Raw genomic sequence first — 18,932 nt, 5'->3', positions numbered from 1 at the left:
GGTCAGCTTAGGCCCCCTACCTCCAGTATACAGAGACAGCGTGACATTAATATTTTTTTTAAGACGTTCTGAGTTACGGAAATATTGACTATATTAAGTATTTTTATATTTTGTCAGATATTTATGTTTCACTACTTCCATGCTCTTCACCTTCTTTTTTACTTCTCCCACACTTTCTCCTTCATCATCTTCAGCATCTTTTTCATCCACTTCTTCTTCACCTTCTTAATCTTCTTCTTCTTCACCTTTTTCGTATTATTCTTTTTTTTTACATCCTTCATATTCTACTTCTTCATCTTCTTCATCTTCTTCTTCTTCATCATATTCTTATTTGTGGCAGGCATTCCTGTAGTTGTTATCTATAAAAGGTTGGACATTACACCTTTCATTCTGCCCGTCACAAAAGATTTACAACAGGATTTGTCCGCATTCAGTTTGGCCTGCAGCAGCAGGTCTTTTCCAGGGGCACCACGAGGAGGAACGGACTCACCCCCATACACTGCTTTGTCATCTTCTGCTTATAATTTAGATATTATCTTTTGCTCTGATTTTTAGTCTTATGCTTAATGTTCTTCCGCTTTTTGGTCTGCAGCTTCTTGTATTTCTGCTTCTTGGTTTTCTGTCTCTTGTTCTTCTGTATCTTGGTGCTTGTCTTCTCTTCTTTGTCCTCTTGGTCAACTTCTTCAGGGTCATCTTCTTGGTCTTCTTCGGAGTGGTCTTCAGGGTCGTCGTCTTCGGGGGTCCTCGTCTTCGGGGTCCTCGTCTTCTTCGGGTTGGTCTTCTGGGTCCTCGTCTTCGGGGTCCTCGTCTTCTTCGGGGTGGTCTTCAGGGTCCTCGTCTTCTTCGGGGTGGTCTTCAGGGTCCTCGTCTTCTTCGGGGTGGTCTTCAGGGTCTTCGTCTTCAGGGTCGTCATCTTCGAGGTCCTCGTCTTCTTAGGGTTGGTCTTCAGGGTCCTCGTCTTCAGGGTCCTCGTCAGGGAGATCTAGAGTGATTACCAAGAACCATTTCAAAAAGCTTGAACTTGGAAATGTAGCAGAAGGTACAAGAAAGCTGAGGAACTACCGAGGACCAGCTGACGGTACTGGAACCCGGATGGGTAGCAGAAGGTACAAGAGCCAATGGAACTGCCGAAGACCAGCTGACGGTACTGGAACTCGGTTACTAAGCAGGAGGTACCTGTGCCAGAAAGCACTACCAAGGACCAGCAGACGTTGGTGGAACTTGGATACCGAGAAGGAGGCACCTAATCCAAAGGCACTGCCGAGAACCAGCTGATGGTACTGGAACCCGGATGGGTAGCAGAAGGTACCCATGTAAAATAAAGTTTAAGGCCACGAGCCGGCCGCAGTTACCAAAGCCCACAGTCCTACAGGGGGTGCTTGTCCTATTGGCACTATGGAACCAGCCTTCATTGCCAGATCCCGCAGCCCACATAGGAGTCACCTAAACTGCAGGCACCATAGAGTCGGATAACCCGACCGCAACATGACAGGACAACGCATTGGAGGCAAAGTGACGTTGACACTACCCGAAAACAGCTGGCGTGCTGGAACCAGGCTGGGCAGGAGGGAGTACCCGTGCCAAAGTCACTGCCGAGAACCAGCTGACGGTATTGGAACCCGGATGGGTAGTAGAAGGTACAAGAGCAAATGGAACTACCGAGGACCCGCTGACGGTACTGGAATCCGGATGGGTAGCAGAAGGTACAAGAGCAAATGGAACTACCGAGAACCAGCTGGCGGTGCTGGAACCAGTTTTAAATCCGTAGTCCAGTGGATGTGGACAAAGCAGGAGAATTTGCCGGACACACAGCTGGGGATCAGCTGACGTTACTGAACCCCAATAACACTGGAGCAAGCGTTGACTGTGCAGATGGCACTTCTGAGCAGCAACTAGCGGTATTGGAGCCCAGGGTAAATACTAATATCAGAGGAGCCAGAGGTGTATTTGGAGGAGGTTTTAAATCAGTAGTACAGTGGATGTGGACAAAGCAGGAGAATTTGCCGGACACACAGCTGGGGATCAGCTGACGTTACTGAACCCCAATAACACTGGAGCAAGCGTTGACTGTGCAGACGGCACTTCTGAGCAGCAACTAGCGGTATTGGAGCCCAGGGTAAATACTAAAAACAGAGGAGCCAGAGGTGTATTTGGAGGAGGTTTTAAATCAGTAGTACAGTGGATGTGGACAAAGCAGGAGAATTTGCCGGACACACAGCTGGGGATCAGCTGACGGTACTGAACCCCAATAACACTGGAGCAAGCATTGACTGTGCAGACGGCACTTCTGAGCAGCAACTAGCGGTATTGGAGCCCAGGGTAAATACTAAAAACAGAGGAGCCAGAGGTGTATTTGGAGGAGGTTTTAAATCAGTAGTACAGTGGATGTGGACAAAGCAGGAGAATTTGCCGGACACACAGCTGGGGATCAGCTGACGTTACTGAACCCCAATAACACGGCAGCAAGTGTTGACTGTGCAGACGGCACTTCCGAGCGCCAACTGGCGGTGTTGGAGCTCAGGGATAATACTGAAAACAGAGGAGCCAGAGGTGTATTTGGAGGAGAATTTAAATCAGTAGTACAGTGGATGTGGACAGAGCAGGAGAAATTGCCGTCCGCACAGCAGGGGAACAGCTGACTTTACTGAGCCCCAATAACACGGCAGCAAGTGTTGACTGTGCAGACGGCACTTCCGTGCGCCAACTGGCGGTGTTGGAGCTCAGGGATAATACTGAAAACAGAGGAGCCAGAGGTGTAATTGGAGCAACTTTAAAATCTGTAGTAGTGAGAATGTGGACAGAGCAGGAGATATTGCCGTCTGCACAGCAGGGGAACAGCTGACGTTACTGAACCCCAATAACACGGCAGCAAGTGTTGACTGTGCAGACGGCACTTCCATGCGCCAACTGGCGGTGTTGGAGCTCAGGGATAATACTGAAAACAGAGGAGCCAGAGGTGTAATTGGAGCAACTTTAAAATCTGTAGTAGTGAGAATGTGGACAGAGCAGCAGAAATTGCCGTCCGCACAGCAGGGGAACAGCTGACGTTACTGAACCCCAATAACACGGCAGCAAGTGTTGACTGTGCAGACGGCACTTCCGTGCGCCAACTGGCGGTGTTGGAGCTCAGGGATAATACTGAAAACAGAGGAGCCAGAGGTGTATTTGGAGCAACTTTAAAATCTGTAGTAGTGAGAATGTGGACAGAGCAGGAGAAATTGCCGTCCGCACAGCAGGGGAACAGCTGACGTTACTGAACCCCAATAACACGGCAGCAAGTGTTGACTGTGCAGACGGCACTTCCGAGCTCCAACTGGCGGTGTTGGAGCTCAGGCATAATACTGAAAACAGAGGAGCCAGAGGTGTAATTGGAGCAACTTTAAAATCTGTAGTAGTGAGAATGTGGACAGAGCAGGAGAAATTGCCATCCGCACAGCAGGGGAACAGCTGACGTTACTGAACCCCAATAACACGGCAGCAAGTGTTGACTGTGCAGACGGCACTTCCGTGCACCAACTGGCGGTGTTGGAGCTCAGGAATAATACTGAAAACAGAGGAGCCAGCGGTGTATTTGGAGCAACTTTAAAATCTGTAGTAGTGAGAATGTGGACAGAGCAGGAGAAATTGCCGTCCGCACAGCAGGGGAACAGCTGACGTTACTGAACCCCAATAACACGGCAGCAAGTGTTGACTGTGCAGACGGCACTTCCGAGCGCCAACTGGCAGTGTTGGAGCTCAGGGATAATACTGAAAACAGAGGAGCCAGAGGTGTATTTGGAGCAACTTTAAAATCTGTAGTAGTGAGAATGTGGACAGAGCAGGAGAAATTGCCGTCCGCACAGCAGGGGAACAGCTGACGTTACTGAAACCAAATAACACGGCAGCAAGTGTTGACTGTACAGACGGCACTTCCGAGCGCCAACTGGCGGTGTTGGAGCTCAGGGATTACAGTTCAGGTGGTAGAAACATGAACAGAACAGGAGACCTGGATATTGTTGCCAGCCAATTATTTATTCTGGAAGAGGACTGGCAAATTCATGAGAGATCCAGGCCTTGTTCATTTTGAGAAAAGTAAGCCGGTCAACGTTATCGGAGGATAGTCGCATGCGACGGTCTGTTAGTACACCACCTGCGGCACTAAAGACGCATTCCGATAGTACACTAGCAGCAGGGCAAGCTAGCACCTCCAATGCATACTGACTAATCTCTGGCCATGTATCCAGCTTACAGACCCAAAACTTGAAGGGAGAAGGGCCATCTGGGAGTACACTAAGAGGGCAAGACATGTAGTCTGTCACCATCTGACCGAAACGTTGCCTCCTGCTGACTGTTGCCGTCTGTGATGGTGTAGACATTTGTGGCAGCGGGGACACAAAACTTTGCCACATTTCGGCCATACTGGTCTTGCCTTGTGCTGGGGTGCTGCTTCTGCTCCCTCTTTGTGCAGGGCTTCCTCCACTGCCTCGACGCACTGAGCTGCTTTGTAAAGCAATAGCAGCACTGCTCTCGGTTGGAATGGAGAACATGATGGAATGCACCAGTGCGTCTTGGTACTCCCGCATTTTACGCTCCCGGTTCAACGGTGTTATGAGGCTTTGTAAGTTGTCCCGGTAGCGAGGATCTAGGCGGGTGGACACCCAATAATCAGCCGTGTTGAGAATGTGGGCAATGCGGCGGTCGTTTCTCAGGCACTGCAGCATGAAATCAACCATGTGCTGCAGACTGCCAACTGGCCAAGAAACGCTGTCCCCTGCTTGAGGCGTGATCTCTGCCTGCTCTGCATCACCCCACCCTCGCTCTAGATACTGACTACTAGAGCATTGTGTACCTCCCTCTTCTGTACAGATGTCTTCCTCATCCATTGACTCCTCCTCATCCTCCTCACAAAGTGTCCCCTGCCTAGGCCTTTGTGAGGAACCACGTTGCGCAGACTGTAGAGAAGCAGATGGCATTTGTGACTCCTCATCCTCCACCTCTTCCAAAACCTCGTCCCTTAGTGCTTGCAGTGTTTTTTCAAGCAGGCAGATAAGGGGGATAGTCATGCTGACTAGTGCATCATCTGCACTCGCCATCCGCGTGGAATAATCGAAGGCACGCAAAACGTGGCAAATGTCCTTCATAGAGGCCCACTCAGTGGTGGTGAAGTGTGAACGGCGCGCACTGCGACTTGTTTGCGCCTGCTGCAGCTGGTACTCCATTACTGCTGCCTGCTGCTCACACAACCTTTCCAACATATGTAACGTTGAATTCCACCTGGTGGGTAGGTCACATATGATGCGATGTTCCGGAAGACGTAATCGGCGCTGCAGAGCTGCAATGCGTGATCTTGCATTGCTGGAACGCCGCAAGTGAGCGCACTCTATGCGGACCTTGTGAAGCAGTGCATCAAGATCCGGATAGTCCCTCAAAAAACTCTGCACGACCAAGTTGAGCACATGTGCCAGACATGGGATGTGAGTAAGGTTGCCTAGGCCCAGAGCTGCCACCAGATTTCGGCCATTGTCACACACTACCATGCCTGGCTGAAGATTCGCTGGCACAAACCACACGTCGCTCTGCTGCTTGATGGCATTCCAGAGCTCCTGCGCTGTGTGGCTTCGATTCCCCAAAGAAATTAATTTTAATACGGCCTGTTGACGTTTGGCCACGGCTGTGCTCATATTGGTCACCATAACAGGTAACCGTTCACGGATCGATGTGGAGGTGGACCGTGACGGCTCCTGCAGCGCTGATTCAGAGGAACTGGAGTATGAGGAGGATCAATGTGTACAGACTGGATTCCTGCAATCCTTGGAGTTGGCAGAACACGTACAGCGCCACTCTCAAGATCTGTACCCGGCTCCACAACATTTACCCAATGGGCAGTGAGGGAAAGGTATCGTCCCTGTCCATGCTTACTGTCCACGCATCGGTGGTCAGGTGGACCTTGCTACTGACGGCGTTTTGTAGCGCATGTTTAATTTTTCCCTCCACATGATGTTGCAGGGCAGGGACGGCTTGCCTGCTGAAATAAAATCGGATGGGCACGTTGTATTGTGGGACTGCCAATGCCATAAAGTTACGGAATGTGTCAGTCTCCACCAGCCTGAATGATAGCATTTCAAGGGCCAGTAGTTTAGCAATGCCAGCATTCAGAGCCTGTGCTCGGGGGTGGTTTGCCGAGTATGGGCGCCTTTTCTCCCATGCCTGTGCTAACGATGACTGTAGACTGGCCTGGGAGTGTGAGGATGACTGGGAAAGTGGTGCTGTGGGTGGAATTACACTGTGTCTCTGTACAACAGTGCCAGAGATTCTTCCATGGCGATCCTGTGAGGAAGCCGAACCAGCTGTGTGTGAGCTGGAGGAAGAGGCTACAACACGAGCTGAAGAGGTGGTAGGTGGCGCTGTAGGTTGGCCTAGGTCTTCAGTGTGTTTTTGTAACTCCACCACGTGCTTGGTCCGCACATGTTTCCACATATTTGTGGTATTGAGGTTGCTGACACTTTTCCCTCTTTTCACCTTCTGATTACACAGCTTGCATTTGACAAAGCAAATGTCATCTGCAACTGTGTCAAAAAAGGACCAGGCACTGCAAGTCTTGGGAGCGCCCGCTTTAGATTTTGGAAGAGCCATGCTCCTAATGGGTGCCGAAGTGGAGGCTACAGGCAACCAAGTCTGCCCCCTCCCTCTCCCTGTTTTTTGGGCCGTTCGGGGAATCTCTTCCTCAGAGCTGCTCCCACCACCTTCCTGTCCCTCACACCATGATGGGTCAAGGACCTCATCATCTACACCACCCTCTTCAAACAACTGCTTCTCCTGGGTAGTCTCGACAGCACAGTACGCACCAGAAAGTGGCACCTGAGTCTCATCATCAGATGCGTACTGAGGTGTGCTGCTGACCATAGGCACTGGCCCACCCGCCTCTTCAGATTCAGAGAGACAAAACGGTTGCGCATCACTGCATACTACCTCTTCTTCAAATTCTCGAATTCTGCTTGGCTGGCCCCCTCTTTCCAAGCCAAGAGATTCAGAGAACAGAAGTAGAGATGGCTCCTGTCCAGGGCTCTCTGACTGCCTGGGTAATTTGGCAGGTGGTGAAAAGACAGATGGGTGCTCTTCAGTGCTCAGGACCTGAGAGGATCTGGAACTAATTGAAGTCAATGCGTTAGCTGCCATCCATCCGACAATGGCTTCAATTTGGTCCTCGCGCAGCAGTGGGGTGCGGCTAGCTCCTACAAAGCTGCGCATAAAGCACTGTTCCCTGGTAAAACTGGGGGATGCTGAGTCACTGGTGCCCGCAGCAGGCACAGAATCCCCACGTCCTCTCCCTGCAGGCACAGAATCCTCACGTCCTCTCCCTGCAGAAACTCCACGCCCACGCCCACGCCCACGACCACATGCCTTACTCCCTGCCTTCTTCATCTTGGTAGACTGATAAAGATAGGCAGAAAAGTACTAAGGGATTAGTGTGCTTATTCCTGAACAACTGCTAACAGGTATAAGAAACACTAATTTTATAAAGTGTGGACTAGACTTTAATATGAGCTAATGTGGCCTACACAACTGTAAAGTGGAGTGTTTGGTGAACTTTTTTTAGGTTTTTTTTGTCACAAAAAGACACTGGATGTGCCTAAAGATGTAATAATGATAGTATCACAAATACATTGTAGCTATTACAATGTAGGAAGGTAACCTACAATGCAATAGATGAGGCTGCAAAAAATAGGCTAATACTAATCTGGCTGGGGCTGCAGGGCCCAATGCTGCAGAAAGGCTCCTCTAACTACTCCTATATAGTGTGTTTGGAACCAATTTAGCTGAATACGGATGGAACCACCACACTAATAGGAGAAATCAGGAAAAATTATGAATTGGCAAAAAAGGACAATGTATGAGGCAGTGACACACACTGAGTACACTACAACCAGACGTGGTTGAAGCACACACTACAGGGTGAGCTGCACTCACACACTAGACCTTGCAGACAGCGGTGAACTGTACAGATGCAGAGCACTGTGCACTAGCGCTGCAAGACCAAAAAAATTTCTCTATCTACTCCTATATAGCGTGTTTGGAACCAATTTAGCTGAATACGGATGGAACCAACACACTAATAGGAGATATCAGGAAAAATTATGAATTGGCAAAAAAGGACAATGTATGAGGCAGTGACACACACTGAGTGCACTACAACCAGACGTGGTCGAAGCACACACTACAGGGTGAGCTGCACTCACACACCAGACCTTGCAGACAGCGGTGAACAGTACAGATGCAGAGCACTGTGCACTAGCGCTGCAAGACCAAAAAAAATTCTCTATCTACTCCTATATAGTGTGTTTGGAACCAATTTAGCTGAATACGGATGGAACCACCACACTAATAGGAGATATCAGGAAAAATTATGAATTGGCCAAAAAGGACAATGTATGAGGCAGTGACACACACTGAGTGCACTACAACCAGACGTGGCTGAAGCACACACTACAGGGTGAGCTGCACTCACACACAGAGACCTTGCAGAAAGCGGTGAACAGCACAAAGAACTGTGCACTAGCACTGCAAGGCACAGCGATTTATAAAGTAGCTTGGGTAAAGCAGAATAGACCAAATAGGTAGCTAAAACTGTCCCTCAGAACAACAGCGTCCTATCCCTAACTGAATTGACAGCAGAGTGAGCTCAAAATGGCGGCGGCGGCTTTTATAGTGCATCATGACATCATTTCAGCAGCCAATCACAGCCATGCCATTAGTTAAGATGCCTACATGCCTAACAGGATGTGCCCACACTTCTTAGGATCCTCATTGGCTGAATTAAATAAAAATGGCTCATTGCATTATGGGAACTTCCGATTCCGGTATACGATATTGCAAAAGTATCGGAATTAAGTATCGGAATTTCGATACCGCGAATATCGGCCGATACCCGATGTTTCAGTATCGGAATGCTCAACACTACTGAGCAATGACATTATTCACTGATTTTAGCCATTGAAAAATGTCCTGTTACTCATATACCAGAAATGGTTGAAGGTATTGGCTGAACACAAAGAGATAGCAGCCCACCCTCTTTGAATCTTCTTTAGCATGATAAAAGGAGCAGGAAAAAGCAAAAAAATTCAGAATTCCACCTTTCAAAGCAGAGAAATGACTGTTTGCGCAATGACATTATTCATTGATTTTAGCCTTTGAAAACAGTCCTGTTACTCATATACCAGAATTGGTTGAAGGTACTGGCTGAACGCAAACAGATAGCAGCTCACCCTCTTATACTATTCTTTAGCATGCTAAAAGGAGCAGGAAAATGCCAAAAATTTCAGAACTCCACCTATCCCAGCAGAGAAATGACTGAGCAATGACATTATTCACTGATTTTAGCCATTGAAAATCGTCCTGTTACTCATATACCAGAAATGGTTGAAGGTATTGGCTGAACGCAAACAGATAGCAGCTCAGCCTCTTTGGATCATCTTTTGCATGCTAAAAGGAGCAGAAAAAAACAAAATACATTTCAGAATTCCACCTTTCCAAGCAGAGAAATGACTGTTTCTGCAATGATATTATTCATTGATTTTAGCCATTGAAAATATCCTGTTACTTATATACAAGAAATGGTTGAAGGTATTGGCTTAACACAAAGAGATAGCAGCCCACCCTCTTTGAATCTTCTTTAGCATGATAAAAGGAGCAGGAAAAAGCAAAAAATTTAAGAATTCCACCTTTCAAGGCAGAGAAATGACTGTTTGTGCAATGAGATTATTCATTGATTTTAGCCATTGAAAACAGTCCTGTTACTCATAAACCAGAACTGGATGAAGGTACTGGTTGAACGCAAACAGTTAGCAGCTCAGCCTCTTTGAATCGTCTTTTGCAAGCTAAAAGGAGGAGAAAAAACAAGAAAAAAATTCAGAATTCCACCTTTCCAAGCAGAGAAATGACTGTTTGTGCAATGACATTATTCATTGATTTAAGCCATTGAAAAACATCTTGTTACTCATATACCAGAAATGGTTGATGGTATTGGCTGAACACAAACAGTTTGCTGCTCACCCTCTTTGAATCTTCTTTAGCATGCTAAAAGGAGCAGGAAAAAGCAAAAAATTTCAGAATTCCACCTTTCAAAGCAGAGAAATGACTGAGCAATAACATTATTCATTGATTTTAGCCTTTGAAAACAGTCCTGTTACTCATATACCAGAATTATTTGAAGGTACTGGCTGAACGCAAACAGATAGCAGCTCACCCTCTTATATTCTTCTTTAGCATGCTAAAAGGAGCAGGAAAATGCCAAAAATTTCAGAACTCCACCTATCCCAGCAGAGAAATGACTGAGCAATGACATTATTCACTGATTTTAGCCATTGAAAATCGTCCTGTTACTCATATACCAGAAATGGTTGAAGGTATTGGCTGAACGCAAACAGATAGCAGCTCAGCCTCTTTGGATCATCTTTTGCATGCTAAAAGGAGCAGAAAAAACAAAAATCATTTCAGAATTCCACCTTTCCAAGCAGAGAAATGACTGTTTGTGCAATGACATTATTGATTGATTTTAGCCCTTGAAAACCATCCTGTTACTTATATACCAGAAATGGTTGTAGGTATTGGCTGAACACAAACAGGTAGCAGCTCACCCTCTTTGAATCTTCTTTAGCATGGTAAAAAGAGAAGGAAAAAGCAAAAAATTTCAAAATTCCACCTTTCCAAGCAGAGAAATGACTGCTTGTGCAATGACATTATTTATTGATTTTAGCCAGTGAAAAACATCCTGTTACTCATATACCAGAAATGGTGGATGGTATTGGCTGAACACAAACTGGTTGCTGATCACCTTCTTTGAATCTTCTTTAGGATGCTAAAAGGAGCAGGAAAAAGCAAAAAATTTCAATAACTCCACCTTTCCAAGCAGAGAAGTGACTGTTTGTGCATTGACATTATTCATTAATTTCAGCCATTGAAAACCATCCTGTCAGTCATATACCAGAAATGGTTGAAGGTATTGGCTGAACGCAGACAGATAGCAGCTCAACCTCTTTTAATCTTGTTTAGAATGCTAAAATTAGCAGGAAAAAGCAAAAAATTTCAGAATTCCACCTTTCCTAGCAGAGAAATGACTGTTTGTGCAATGACATTATTTATTGATTTTAGCCTTTGAAAATAGTCCTGCTACTCATATACCAGAATTGGTTGAAGGTACTGGCTGAACGCAAACAGATAGCAGCTCACCCTCTTTTATTCTTCTTTAGCATGCTAAAAGGAGCAGGAAAATGCAAAAAATTTCAGAACTCCAGCAATCCCAGCAGAGAAATGACTGAGCAATGACATTATTCACTGATTTTAGCCATTGAAAATCGTCCTGTTACTCATATACCAGAATTAGATGAAGGTACTGGCTGAACGCAAACAGATAGCAGCTCACCCTCTTTGAATCTTCTTTAGCTTGCTAAAAGGAGCAGGAAAAAGCAAAAAAAATCAGAATTCTACCTCTCCCCACAGAGAATTGACTGAGCAATGACATTATTCACTAATTTTAGCCATTTAAACATGTCCTGTTGCTCATATACCAGAAATGGTTGAAGATATTGGCTGAAAGCAAACATATAGCAGCTCAGCATCTTTGAATCGTCTTTTGCATGCGAAAAGAAGGAGAAAAAACAAAAAAAAATTCAGAATTCCACCTTTCCAAGCAGAGAAGTGACTGCTTGTGCATGGACATTATTCATTGATTTTAGCCAATGAAAACCGTCCTGTCACTCATATACCAGAAATGGTTGAATTTATTGGCTGAACGCAAACAGATAGCAGCTCACCCTCTTTGAATCTTCTTTAGCATGCTAAAAGGAGCAGGAAAAAGCAAAAAATTTCAGAATTCCACCTTTCAAAGCAGAGAAATGACTGAGCAATAACATTATTCACTGATTTTAGCCATTGAAAAATGTACTGTTACTCATATACAAGAAATGGTTGTAGATATTGGCTGAACACAAAGAGATAGCAGCCCACCCTCTTTGAATCTTCTTTAGCATGATAAAAGGAGCAGGAAAAAGCAAAAAATTTCAGGATTCCAACTTTCAAAGCAGAGAAATTACTGTTTGTACAATGACATTATTCATTGATTTTAGCCTATGAAAACAGTCCTGTTACTCATATTCCAGAATTGGTTGAAGGTACTGGCTGAACTCAAACAGATAGCAGCTCACCCTCTATTATTCTTCTTTAGTATGCTAAAAGGAGCAGGAAAATGCAAAGAGTTTTAGAACTCCACCTTTCCCAGCAGAGAAATGACTGAGCAATAACATTATTCACTGATTTTAGCCATTGAAAAACGTCCTGTTACTCATATACCAGAAATGGTTGAAGGTATTGGCTGAAAGCAAACAGATAGCTGCTCAGCCTCTTTGAATCGTCTTTTGCATGCGAAATGGAGCAGAAAAAAACAAAAAACATTTCAGAATTCCACCTTTCCAAGTAGAGAAATGACTGTTTGTGCAATGACATTATTCAATGATTTTAGCCATTGAAAACCATCCTGTTACTTATATACAAGAAATGGTTGATGGTATTGGCTGAACACAAACAGGTTGCAGCTCACCCTCTTTGAATCTTGTTTAGCATGATAAAAGGAGCAGGAAAAAGCAAAAAATTTCAGAATTCCACCTTTCAAAGCAGAGAAATGACTGTTTGTGCAATGACATTATTCATTGATTTTAGCCTTTGAAAACAGTCCTGTTACTCATATACCAGAATTAGTTGAAGGTACTGGCTGAACGCAAACAGATCGCAGCTCACCCTCTTATATTCTTCTTTAGCATGCTAAAAGGAGCAGGAAAATGCCAAAAATTTCAGAACTCCACCTATCCCAGCAGAGAAATGACTGAGCAATGACATTATTCACTGATTTTAGCCATTGAAAATCCTCCTGTTACTCATATACCAGAAATGGTTGAAGGTATTGGCTGAACGCAAACAGATAGCAGCTCAGCCTCTTTGGATCATTTTTTGCATGCTAAAAGGAGCAGAAAAAACAAAAAACATTTCAGAATTCCACCTTTCCAAGCAGAGAAATGACTGTTTGTGCAATGATATTATTCATTGATTTTAGCCATTGAAAACCATCCTGTTACTTATATACCAGAATTGGTTGAAGGTACTGGCTGAACGCAAACAGATAGCAGCTCACCTTCTTTGAATCTTCTTTAGCATGCTAAAAGGAGCAGGAAAAAGCAAAAAATTCAGAATTCCACCTCTCCCCGCAGAGAAATGACTGAGTAATGACATTATTCACTAATTTTAGCCATTGAAACATGACCTCTTACTCATATACCAGAAATGGTTGAAGGTATTGGCTGAATGCAAACAGATAGTAGCTCAGCCTCTTTGAATCGTATTTTGCATGCTATAAGGAGCAGATAAAAACAAAAAAAATTTCAGAATTCCACCTTTCCAAGCAGAGAAATGACTGTTTGTGCAATGACATTATTGATTGATTTTAGCCCTTGAAAACCATCCTGTTACTTATATACCAGAAATGGTTGTAGGTATTGGCTGAACACAAACAGGTAGCAGCTCACCCTCTTTGAATTTTCTTTAGCATGGTAAAAAGAGAAGGAAAAAGCAAAAAATTTCAAAATTCCACCTTTCCAAGCAGAGAAATGACTGTTTGTGCAATGACATTATTTATTGATTTTAGCCAGTCAAAAACATCCTGTTACTCATATACCAGAAATGGTGGATGGTATTGGCTGAACACAAACTGGTTGCTGATCACCCTCTTTGAATCTTCTTTAGGATGCTAAAAGGAGCAGGAAAAAGCAAAAAATTTCAATGACTCCACCTTTCCAAGCAGAGAAGTGACTGTTTGTGCATTGACATTATTCATTAATTTCAGCCATTGAAAACCATCCTGTCACTCATATACCAAAAATGGTTGAAGGTATTGGCTGAACTCAGACAGATAGCAGCTCAACCCCTTTTAATCTTGTTTAGAATGCTAAAATTAGCAGGAAAAAGCAAAAAATTTCAGAATTCCACCTTTCCTAGCAGAGAAATGACTGTTTGTGCAATGACATTATTTATTGATTTTAGCCTTTGAAAATAGTCCTGTTACTCATATACCAGAATTCGTTGAAGGTACTGGCTGAACGCAAACAGATAGCAGCTCACCCTCTTTTATTCTTCTTTAGCATGCTAAAAGGAGCAGGAAAAAGCAAAAAAAATCAGAATTCTACCTCTCCCCGCAGAGAATTGACTGAGCAATGACATTATTCACTAATTTTAGCCATTGAAACATGTCCTGTTGCTCATATACCAGAAATGGTTGAAGGTATTGGCTGAAAGCAAACATATAGCAGCTCAGCCTCTTTGAATCGTCTTTTGCATGCGAAAAGGAGAAAAAACAAAAAAAAATTCAGAATTCCACCTTTCCAAGCAGAGAAATGACTGTTTGTGCAATGACATTATTCATTGATTTAAGCCATTGAAAAACATCTTGTTACTCATATACCAGAAATGGTTGATGGTATTGGCTGAACACAAACAGTTTGCTGCTCACCCTCTTTGAATCTTCTTTAGCATGCTAAAAGGAGCAGGAAAAAGGAAAAAATTTCAAAAATTCCACCTTTCCAAGCAGAGAAGTGACTGCTTGTGCATGGACATTATTCATTGATTTTAGCCAATGAAAACCGTCCTGTCACTCATATACCAGAAATGGTTGAATTTATTGGCTGAACGCAAACAGATAGCAGCTCACCCTCTTTGAATCTTCTTTAGCATGCTAAAAGGAGCAGGAAAAAGCAAAAAATTTCAGAATTCCACCTTTCAAAGCAGAGAAATGACTGAGCAATAACATTATTCACTGATTTTAGCCATTGAAAAATGTACTGTTCCTCATATACCAGAAATGGTTGAAGATATTGGCTGAACACAAAGAGATGGCAGCCCACCCTCTTTGAATCTTCTTTAGCATGATAAAAGGAGCAGGAAAAAGCAAAAAATTTCAGGATTCCAACTTTCAAAGCAGAGAAATGACTGTTTGTGCAATGACATTATTCATTGATTTTAGCCTTTGAAAACAGTCCTATTACTCATATTCCAGAATTAGTTGAAGGTACTGGCTGAACGCAAACAGATCGCAGCTCACCCTCTTATATTCTTCTTTAGCATGCTAAAAGGAGCAGGAAAATGCCAAAAATTTCAGAACTCCACCTATCCCAGCAGAGAAATGACTGAGCAATGACATTATTCACTGATTTTAGCCATTGAAAATCGTCCTGTTACTCATATACCAGAAATGGTTGAAGGTATTGGCTGAACGCAAACAGATAGCCGCTCAGCCTCTTTGGATCATCTTTTGCATGCTAAAAGGAGCAGAAAAAAAACAAAAAACCTTTCAGAATTCCACCTTTCCAAGCAGAGAAATGACTGTTTGTGCAATGACATTATTCATTGATTTTAGCCATTGAAAACCATCCTGTTACTTATATGCAGGAAATGGTTGATGGTATTGGCTGAACACAAACAGGTTGGAGCTCACCCTCTTTGAATCTTCTTTAGCATGATAAAAGGAGCAGGAAAAAGCAAAAAATTTCAGAATTCCACCTTTCAAAGCAGAGAAATGACTGTTTGTGCAATGACATTATTCATTAATTTTAGACATTGAAAACAGTCCTGTTACTCATATACCAGAATTAGATGAAGGTACTGGCTGAACGCAAACAGATAGCAGCTCACCCTCTTTGAAACTTCTTTAGCATGCTAAAAGGAGCAGGAAAAAGCAAAAAAATTCAGAATACCACCTCTCTCCGCAGAGAAATGACTGAGCAATGACATTATTCACTAATTTTAGCCATTGAAACATGTCCTGTTGCTCATATACCAGAAATGGTTGAAGGTATTGGCTGAGCGCAAACAGACAGCAGCTCAGCCTCTTTGAATCGTCTTTTGCATGCGAAAAGGAGGAGAAAAAACAAAAAAAAATTCAGAATTCCACCTTTCCAAGCAGAGAAATGACTGTTTGTTCAATGACATTATTCATTGATTTAAGCCATTGAAAAACATCTTGTTACTCATATACCAGAAATGGTTGATGGTATTGGCTGAACACAAACAGTTTGCTGCTCACCCTCTTTGAATCTTCTTTAGCATGATAGAAGGAGCAGGAATAAGGAAAAAATTTCAAAAATTCCACCTTTCCAAGCAGAGAAGTGACTGCTTGTGCATGGACATTATTCATTGATTTTAGCCAATGAAAACCGTCCTGTCACTCATATACCAGAAATGGTTGAAGGTATTGGCTGAACGCAAACAGATAGCAGCTCACCCTCTTTGAATCTTCTTTAGCATGCTAAAAGGAGCAGGAAAATGCAAAAAATTTCAGAACTACACCTATCCCAGCAGAGAAATGACTGAGCAATGACATTATTCACTGATTTTAGCCATTGAAAATCCTCCTGTTACTCATACACCAGAAATGGTTGAAGGTATTGGCTGAACGCAAAAAGATAGCCGCTCAGCCTCTTTGGATCATCTTTTGCATGCTTAAAGGAGCAGAAAAAAACCAAAAACATTTCAGAATTCCACCTTTCCAAGCAGAGCAATGACTGTTTGTGCAATGACATTATTCATTGATTTTAGCCATTGAAAACCATCCTGTTACTTATATACAAGAAATGGTTGATGGTATTGGCTGAACACAAACAGGTTGGAGCTCACCCTCTTTGAATCTTCTTTAGCATGATATAAGGAGCAGGAAAAAGCATAAAAATTCAGAATTCCACCTTTCAAAGCAGAGAAATGACTGTGCAATGAGATTATTCATTGATTTTAGACATTGAAAACAGTCCTGTTACTCATATACCAGAATTAGATAAAGGTACTGGCTGAACGCAAACAGATAGGAGCTCACCCTCTTTAAATCTTCCTTAGCATGCTAAAAGGAGCAGGAAAAAGCAAAAAAATTCAGAATTCCACCTCTCCCCGCAGAGAAATGACTGAGCAATGACATTATTCACTAATTTTAGCCATTGAAACATGTCCTGTTGCTCATATACCAGAAATGGTTGAAGGTATTGGCTGAACGCAAACAGACAGCAGCTCACCCTCTTTGAATCTTCTTTAGTATGCTAAAAGGAGCAGGAAAAAGCAAAAAAATTCAGAATTCCACCTCTCCCCACAGAGAAATGACTGAGCAATAACATTATTCACTAATTTTAGCCATTGAAACATGTCCTGTTACTCATATACCAGAAATGGTTGAAGTTATTGGCTGAACGCAAACACATAGCAGCTCAGCCTCTTTGAATCGTCTTTTGCATGCTAAAAGGAGGAGAAAAAACAAAAAAAATTCAGAATTCCACCTTTCCAAGCAGAGAAGTGACTGCTTGTGCATTGACATTATTCATTGATTTTAGCCATTGAAAACCGTCCTGTTACTCATATTCCAGAAATGGTTGAAGGTATTGGCTGAACGCAAACAGATAGCAGCTCAGCCTCTTTGAATCGTCTTTTGCATGCTAAAAGGAGCAGAAAAAAACAAAAAACAATTCAGAATCCCACCTTTCCAAGCAGAGAAATGACTGCTTGTGCAATCACATTATTCATTGATTTTAGCCATTGAAATCCATCCTGTTACTTATATACAAGATATGGTTGATGGTATTGGCTGAACACAAACAGGTTGCAGCTCACCCTCTTTGAATCTTTTTAGCATGATAAAAGGAGCAGGAAAAAGCAAAAAAATTCAGAATTCCACCTTCCAAAGCAGAGAAATGACTGTTTGTGCAATGAGATTATTCATTGATTTTAGCCATTGAAAACAGTCCTGTTACTCATATACCAGAATTGGATGAAGGTACTGGCTGAACGCAAACAGATAGCAGCTCACCCTCTTTGAACCTTCTTTAGCATGCTAAAAGGAGCAGGAAAAAGCAAAAAAATTCAGAATTCCACCCCTCCCGGCAGAGAAATGACTGAGCAATGACATTATTCACTAATTTTAGCCATTGAAACATTTCCTGTTACTCATATAACAGAAATGGTTGAAGTTGTTGGCTGAACGCAAACAGAAAGCAGCTCAGCCTCTTTGAATCGTCTTTTGCATGCTACAAGGAGGAGAAAAAACAAAAAAAAATTCAGAATTCCACCTTTCCAAGCAGAGAAATGACTGTTTGTGCAATGACATTATTCATTGATTTAAGACATTGAAAACAGTCCTGTTACTCATATACCATAATTGGATGAAGTTACTGGCTAAACGCAAACAGATAGCAGCTCACCCTCTTTGAATCTTCTTTAGCATGCTAAAAGGAGCAGGAAAAAGCAAAAAAATTCAGAATTCCCCCTCTCCCCACAGAGAAATGACTGGGCAATGACATTATTCACTAATTTTAGCCATTGAAACATTTCCTGTTACTCATATACCAGAAATGGTTGAATGTGTTGGCTGAACGCAAACGGAAAGCAGCTCAGCCTCTATGAATCGTCTTTTGCATGCTAAAAGGAGGAGAAAAAACAAAAAAAAATTATGAATTCCACCTTTCCAAGCAGAGAAATGACTGTTTGTGCAATGACATTATTCATTGATTTAGGACATTGAAAAACATCTTGTTACTCATATACCAGAAATGATTGAAGGTATTGGCTGAACGCAAACAGATAGTAGCTCAGCCTCTTTGAATCGTATTTTGCATGCTAAAAGGGGTTGATAAAAACAAAAAAATTTCAGAATTCCACCTTTCCAAGCAGAGAAATGACTGTTTGTGCAATCACATTATTGATTGATTTTAGCCAATGAAAACCGTCCTGTTACTTATATACCAGAAATGGTTGTAGGTATTGGCTGAACACAAACAGGTAGCAGCTCACCCTCTTTGAATCTTCTTTAGCATGGAAAAAATAGCAGGAAAAAGCAAAAAATTTAAAAATTCCAACTTTCCAAGCAGAGAATTGACTGTTTG

This window comes from Phyllobates terribilis, unplaced genomic scaffold (genome assembly GCF_046119375.1).
Source record: "Phyllobates terribilis strain yellow unplaced genomic scaffold, ASM4611937v1 Scaffold_11__3_contigs__length_659146591, whole genome shotgun sequence".
In the NCBI taxonomy this organism is placed as follows: Eukaryota; Metazoa; Chordata; class Amphibia; order Anura; family Dendrobatidae; genus Phyllobates; species Phyllobates terribilis.
Note: the sequence above shows the minus strand (reverse complement) of the source record.